The sequence below is a fragment of the Mus musculus genome, chromosome 2 (assembly GCF_000001635.26).
Source record: "Mus musculus strain C57BL/6J chromosome 2, GRCm38.p6 C57BL/6J".
NCBI lineage: Eukaryota > Metazoa > Chordata > Mammalia > Rodentia > Muridae > Mus > Mus musculus.
The window spans coordinates 168,282,711-168,290,173 of record NC_000068.7 but is presented as its reverse complement, the minus strand read 5'-3'; positions in this window follow the sequence as shown (position 1 = coordinate 168,290,173).

Below are 7,463 nucleotides of genomic sequence, written 5' to 3'. Positions count from 1 at the left end.
GCTTGTTTCCCCTGGCTTGCTCAGCCTGCTCTCTTATAGAACCAAGCCCAGAGATGGTCCCACCCACAAGGGGAACTTCTGGAATGATGTAAAACTGTGAGCCTGAATAGGATGCTATGAGCTACGCAGGCATGGGTGTGACCAGGCTGACAAACAACAGGAAGAATGGTCCATTTGTAGGCTCTGCAGTCAGAGGAAACATGAGCCTCTAGGATTTTCAGCCAGGTAAGCTAGAGTGGCAAGTCAGAAGAAGCAAAAGTCAGCCCAGCTTGTCATCTCTGTGTACCAGGCACAGTCAGACAGAGCTCAGCAAAGGCTGTCAAACACAGTGAACAGTGTGTCTGGGTGGGGGGGATGGGCACAGAGAGATCTGGAGTGACATCTTTCAAAAAAAAAGATATAGTTATCTTATTTATATGAGTACACTGTCATTGTCTTCAATGACACACCAGAAGAGGGCATCAGATCCCACTACAGATGGTTGTGAGCCACCATGTGGTTGCTGGGAATTGAACTCAGGACCTCTGGAAGAGCAGCCAGTGCTCTTAACCACTGAACCATCTCTCCAGCCCTGGAGTGAGATCACTAAAGGGGAGCATTCCAACTGAGACCCCAGAAAGAGAAGAAAGAGGACCCTGGAGTAGCAGTGGCAGAAGATTCCAGATGTCAGAGTAGACAGAGCAGGTCCTTGATGTTTGGCTTTCTAATATCTGGGAGATATCAGTCCTGCCTCTGCCAGTCACCTGCTGTGCAAACCCTACAAGTGTCTAGCTCTCTCTGCACTTCATCTCATCATTTGAAAACTGAGGAATAAGTTTGAAGCCACAATCGAGAGGCTGGTCCAATGATGGCATCCAGGAGCGGGAGACTTGGCCGTGCCACACACACACTTTCAAGGTTTTGAGGCTTAAAGGACAAATCCGAAAGGAGGAGTCCACTAGGCAGTCCTGGGAGTGGGGGTGGGGAGAACCGAGAGGGAGAATTTAGGCAACAAAATGCATATCCAGCCAAGGGGATGAGAACAGAGGCTCTGAGCTCTGACGGTCTTGCTGCTGCCAAATGAAGATGTTCTGTGTCTCCCTCAGGTCTGCAGGAACAAAGCAAGGTGGCAATCGCCCAGGGTGCTCGCTCACTCTGCTGTCAGCCGCCCTCAGCCACGGCGGCCTCAGAAATAAATGGTCCCGTCAGCCACTAAGGAGGTGAACTCGGGTTTTGAGATGGAAATGAAATAAAAGGGAATGGAGCCCAGAAACAACGCAAAGGAACGTGGGGATCAAAATCTTCCACTGCAGCAAAGCCGATGTTCAGGATGGTACGTGAGGCACTGCCCTTGAATGCCGGGACCTAGGCGCAGAGCTGGTGCCAGGGCCGGAAGAGGAGCGGGGGACTGTATGTCCACCATCTGACCCACCCCTGTGGGAAGGAACTTTCCCCTTCCTGTGCTCCCCCTCCCCCTCCCCCGCCCCCCCCCCCCTGTATGCCTGCCCCTGTCTACTGGCTGGCTTGAGGAAGCAAAGCCTTGGTCCTCTCCTCTAATGGGGAGGAGAGGAGACAACGGGGAGCAGCTCTCTCTTAATTCGGGGTGAGGGCTCGATAGGAACAGGAGAAGGTATAAGTACACCCAGGTCCTTTTGTCCTCCTGGCAACCACAGCTGGTTTGTGATCCTGACAATAACCTGAGTGCTCTACCCTGTCCAGAAAACAAGAAGAATGAAATCTACCCTGTGGGGTCGTAGATTTTAAAATCTTAGGAGAGGGTCGGTGAGATGGCTCAATGGGTAGTGGCTTGCTGCCAAGTCTGACAACCTATGTGTTTGATCCTTGAGACCCACATTGTGAAAGGAGAGAACTGACTCTTGAAGTTGTCCCTATGACCTCACATGCACGCTGTGACACACACATATCCACGCGCCCACAGGAATATAAGTAATTATAATCCAAATAAGTAAATATAATTTTTAAAAAATGTGTACATCTTAGGACAAAGATGAGTATCTGTGCCTTCGCCGCTGCTCTCTTAGTTTCTGTTTTGTTTTTTGTTTGTTTGTGATTTTGTTGGTTTTGTTTGTTTGTAAGATTTCTTAACTTTTTATTTTATGCATATAGGTGTTTTTGTGCACAATGTACATGCAGTGTACATGGAGGCCAGAAGATGGCGTCAGATCCCCTGGAGCTGGAGTTAAAGATGGTTGCGCACTACCACATGGATGTTGGGAATTTGAACCCAGGTCCTCTGTAAGAGCAACCAGTGCTTGCAACCTCTGAGCATTTCTCCATCCCTGTTGGTTTTTTTTTAAGATTTATTTATTTATTATATGTACGTACACTGTAGCCGTCTTCAGACATTCCAGAAGAGGGTGTCAGATCTTGTTACAGATGGTTGTGAGCCACCATATGGTTGCTGGGATTTGAACTCCGGACCTTCAGAAGAGCAGTCAGGTGCTCTTACCCACTGAGCCATCTCACCAGCGGCCACACCCCCCCCCCCCCCCGTTGGTTTTTGAAACAATGTTTCATTATGTAACCCAGGCTGACCTGGAACACCTGGACTCAAGCGATCCTCCTTCCTCAGCCTCAGGGGTAGATAGATGGTCCTTAGGCTTAGATGGTTCTTCAGTAAAGAACCACTTTGTGTTCCAGTTACTTAGGGTTATCGCTGCATGTAAAGGCAAGAACACATATCAGCCAGAATAAGACCCTGAGACTATATGTATGGAGTAGGTTCAAAGCAAATACCCTCACGTCTGTCTCTCCCGTCTCCCATCAGGCACCCTCCTTCACCCTCTGAAGCTGCATAGGATGCCACTTGTTCAAGAGTGTCTATTGTCTCCCTATCTTATAAGTGTCCAATCACTATCAGGAACTTTTCTGAAGCAGTACCCTCCAAAGGCTACGTGTCTAAAGTCCAACCTCCGTGAGCCCCACCCCCCACCCCACCCCACCCCCACCCCCGAATGTGTTGCTGAGGCCCAGGCAGGAATCCTCTGTGTGCAAGAGCCACACCTCCCAGCTGAGTTAAAGCTGCAGAAACCCTGGGCAGATTGAACCAAAGAATCCTGGAACAAGGTTGTGGGCTTGGGCTTGGCAGAGGCTGCCCTGAGGCTGGAGCTGGGGAGGGAGAGCTGCAGGCAGGAGGAAGTGGGGCTTCAGGAGTGGGGTTGTCAGGACTAGAGAGAAGTTACCATCCTCAGAGGGACTGAGGGAAGTGAAGAGCTCCCAGCTGGGTCCTGAGAGGGTGCTCCCAAGCACGACAGCACTCTCTGGAGGAGGGTGCTGCCAGGAAGGCTGCTGCGTGGCTGAAGGTATCTGGAGACAGTGCTGGAAAGGCCTGCCTGGCTTGGGGCTTGGGGACATCACATCTCACCTGCAAGCCATGAACTGCACATACCTCACTCATCACGCCGTCCCTTGGGGGCCATCTGGGCTCCACAGTCATGTGTCAGAGCTCTCAGGCTATAGATGTGGCCAAGCAATAGCTCAGTTCTTGCCGTGATAGTGATCCTTAAGGGATGTCTGTCAGGTGACCTCATGAATGAAACCGAGGCACACAGAGCAGAACATTGAAGAGTAGAGCCACCTCACACCTCCCAAACTGCATGCTGCCAGGAGAGGGGATTAATCACGTAGAGATCCTGTCTGCATGGGGTGACATTTTGTGGGGGGCAGCAGGAGAAAAAAATACAAGTGACATCCCTAAATGGCTGGGGTCTGCAAGGCCACAAGAGATATCAGTGTATCTGTCAGAGCTCTAGTGGGCCTCTTAGATCATTCTAGAACCAGAGTCAGAGGTTGAGCCTCCCTAGAATAATGAGCTGAGAGGTGCAACCCAGGCAGGGACTAGAGAGATGGCTGGGGTTGAGAGCACTGGCTGCTCTTGCTGCCTGCGACTCCAGCTCCAGGGGATCTGACGCCCTCTTCTGGTCTCCATGGGTACCTGTACTCACATGTACATGTATACATACACATAAATAAAAAAGGAAAGTAAATATTTTTAAAGACTTACTGTTACATGATAATATGTGCCCATGTGTATGCAGCTCTTTCAGAAGCCTGAAGAGGGCGTCAGCTTTCCAGAAACTGGGAATACAGATGGTTGTGAGCTGCCCTGGGGGTGCTGGGTGCTGGCAACTGAGCCCAGGTCCTCTGCCAGCATAGCCAGTGCTCTCAACCAATGAGCCATCTGAAGTGGAAACTTGTGGTTCCTTTGGAAAGTCAGTTATAGCCAATGATGTTTTACTGAAGCAGACTCAGGTAAAAGGATGCTTTGCTAAAGCAGACATGTGAAGGAACATTTCACTGAAGCAGACAAAGGCAAAAGGATGTTCTGCTAAAGCAAGCGCGTGAAAGGACACGTGATGAAGGATTCTTCACTAACGACACGCATGCATTGGTTTGTCTTACATTGCATTGCTGAGCTCCGCTTGTGGTGATGCCATAGACAGAAACTCGCCAAAGAACTTCTCATGGGGATCCTGTGACTTCTTGTCACTTCCGCAGACTTGGGCCGATTGGCAAAGTGAAGTGGAAGTTTCTGGACAGCCTCATGTGGACTTTTGCTAAGACAGACTCACACGGTGTTTTGATGAGGCGGAGCCCATGAGAGGACACGTGATATTTGGAAGGAGTATAAATAGGACTCAACGGACAGTGACAGCATGCTTGTAAGGCTAGCTTTGCAATTCTTCATTGGTCTCTTGTCTTCGCTGATCTTCACTTTGTTGAGAGAGGCGTAGCAGAGAACTTCTCCTGGTGTCCCTGATGGTCCTGGTCACCCTTGCAGACTTGTGTCAGCCTGGCTGTCTCTGCTAGATTGCACCACCACTGCTGATTCGTGTTTGCTGTCCTGACACTTCTAAACTGCTGGTGTATTCCTGAAGTGTTTGTGAGTGGATCAAGCTGTCGCTGCTAATTCCTGTGAACTGAACTGCTGATTTCCTGACAACACAGATTGGATTTGCTTCAAAGAACAATTTCTAAACAGGTTCACCTCCCCCGGAATCCTAATAACCTTTCTTTTCCACTATCTCTGCTAAGTGGTGGGCTAGAAGTGAGGTTAAAGCATTTAAGAATCGTTATTAAAGGTAGGCTTTGAAAGAACTAAACCCACAGCCATGACTTCAATCTCTTCTTCTCTTCTCTTCTCTTCTCTTCTCTTCTCTTCTCTTCTCTTCTTTCTCTTCTTCTCTCTCTCTCTCTCTCTCTCTCTCTCTCTCTCTCTCTCTCTCTCTCTCTCCATATATGTATCTGGGCATGGTGGTTCACACCTTTAATCCCAGCACTCAGGAGGCTGATGCAGACAGACTTCTGTGTATTCCCAACCAGACTGGTCTACACAGGAAGCTCCAGGACAGCCAGGGCGCAAGAAAAAAAGAAAGAAAGAGAGAGAGAGAGAGAGAGAGAGAGAGAGAGAGAGAGAGAGAGAGAGAGGAAGGAAGGAAGGAAGGAAGGAAGGAAGGAAGAAAGAAAGAAAGAAAGAAAGAAAGAAAGAAAGAAAGAAAGAAAGAAAGAAAGGAAGGAAGGAAGAAAAGGGCCCCAGGCTGGAGCTGGGGTGAAAGAGTGACCTTGTAGGCTCTTCCAAAGAAGTCACTAAGGAGAACTAATAACATCTTGATACAATATCTTAAAATATCAAAATTAATGCAAAATGATCAGTGTTGTGCTAAACATCCAGGCCTGTCCTTGAGTGGCCCATTCTCACACACTGCTCACCCCCACTCCTGGATGAGGAGTCTCAAGGTGACAAAGAAAATCCATGGGGTGAAGACTCTGGGTAGAGGAGCAGGGCAGGCAAGAATCAGAGGCCCAGAAAGGGGACAGAGTGGCCAGAAGATGGGGTCTCCTGAGAGAGAAAGGTACCTGGCTCTCCTCCCTGACCTGACTCCAGTCCTTTCCCTATAACAAGCTGCACTCCTCAAGTCCCGGGATATGGCCCAGTTCCCTAGCTAACCTCTTCAGACTCCCCAGCTATAATCTAATCTAAACGTTTTTATCTCTGGTGATAGGTAAGAGCTTCAGACAGCTGTGGATAACCCTAGCTGCCTCGGGAAAGCAACCAGGGACTTGGTGACTCGCTGACAGTGGGTAGTGGATAAGATGGAGAACATACTTGACCCGCTGACAGCAACTCCCTTTTAAGGCAAGTCCTGAGGCAGCTCTAATGAGTCTCCTCCGGCCCCTAGGGGAATGGCGTTTGGTTTCAGGGTGAGTTTAGGCTTTGGGGTCGGACTGGCATGGCTTCAGATCCGGCTTTGCCATCTACCATGTGAATCTAGGAGGTTTGCTAAGATGATCTGCACCAGCTCTGGCTCCTGGGGATCTGGCAGTAACTTAAATGACTTACATGATGGGATGCAGGCTGAGAAACAAACCGTGGTCCTCACTAGCACTGCTGGCCAGGGAGGCAGGAGGGTCAAGAGTTCAAGTGCATCCTCAGATGTATCAAGTTCAAGGTCAGGAAATCCTGATCAATAATCTTTATAAAATTAAAACAAATTAAGTTTTTAATTAAATTAAAAACAAAGTTTAGTGGTGGACAGCTATAATCCCAGCTCTTAGAAGGGGGGTGATAGAAGTGTGTGAAATTCAAGGTCATCCTTAGCTACATAGCAAGTTCAAGGCTAGCTTGGGTTACAAGAAACCCTTTCTCAAAAAAAAAAAAAAAAAATACTAGCCAGATCTGCCAGCTTTTCAAAAAAAATAATAATGTCATATGAAATGTGATTTTTAAATGTTAGCAATCAATTTCAAACTTCTTAAAACTTAACCCAGTAGAGACAAATAAAGCAGGGCTCCGTGCCATAGCCCGCCTACAGATCAAGTGCGAGCCTGTTACCCACAGGCTACCCCATGTGTCAGCAAGCCTGATGGTCCTCATCTTTTCAGAAAGCCGACCCCAGCACCCTCAGCATCCTTCTCCACAGGACAACTTGGCCAGGGATGCTTCTCGGGAGGAAAATGAAGATAAGAACTGGAGATCTGGCAGGAGGCACAAGAGAGAGCTGCAGAGGGAATCCTTAAAAGGATTTAGAAGGATTTTATTGTACTTGGTGAAGCACAGCAGGGGATAAGATCATAAATTCACCCTTGAGAACAGCCTGGGTCTGAGACTGTGTGGAGGTCGGGGGTAGAGGGCAGGGGAGGGTGGAGTCTTTGCCTCTGTTGTGCTGGGCTTTCTGTCTTCAAGTCACCCCAACACCAGACTCAGGTGCCCCGAGTTCCGATAGGCCCAGACCCAAGGATAAAGTAGTTAGGCTAGCTTGGGCTTCACAACCCATCTAAGTATCTCTCTGAGGCCAGATGGAGCTGGGATAAACTGAAGTCTTCAAAAAGCCCAGACCAGGGAACTTGCTGGAAGGGTCACAAGTATGATCCAGTGGGTTTGAAGAATTCTCCAGAGGACTCAGACCACAGTAAGGTTTTGAGAACTTCTGCTCACATCCTGGTCCTGCCGTCCTCCATGGGGA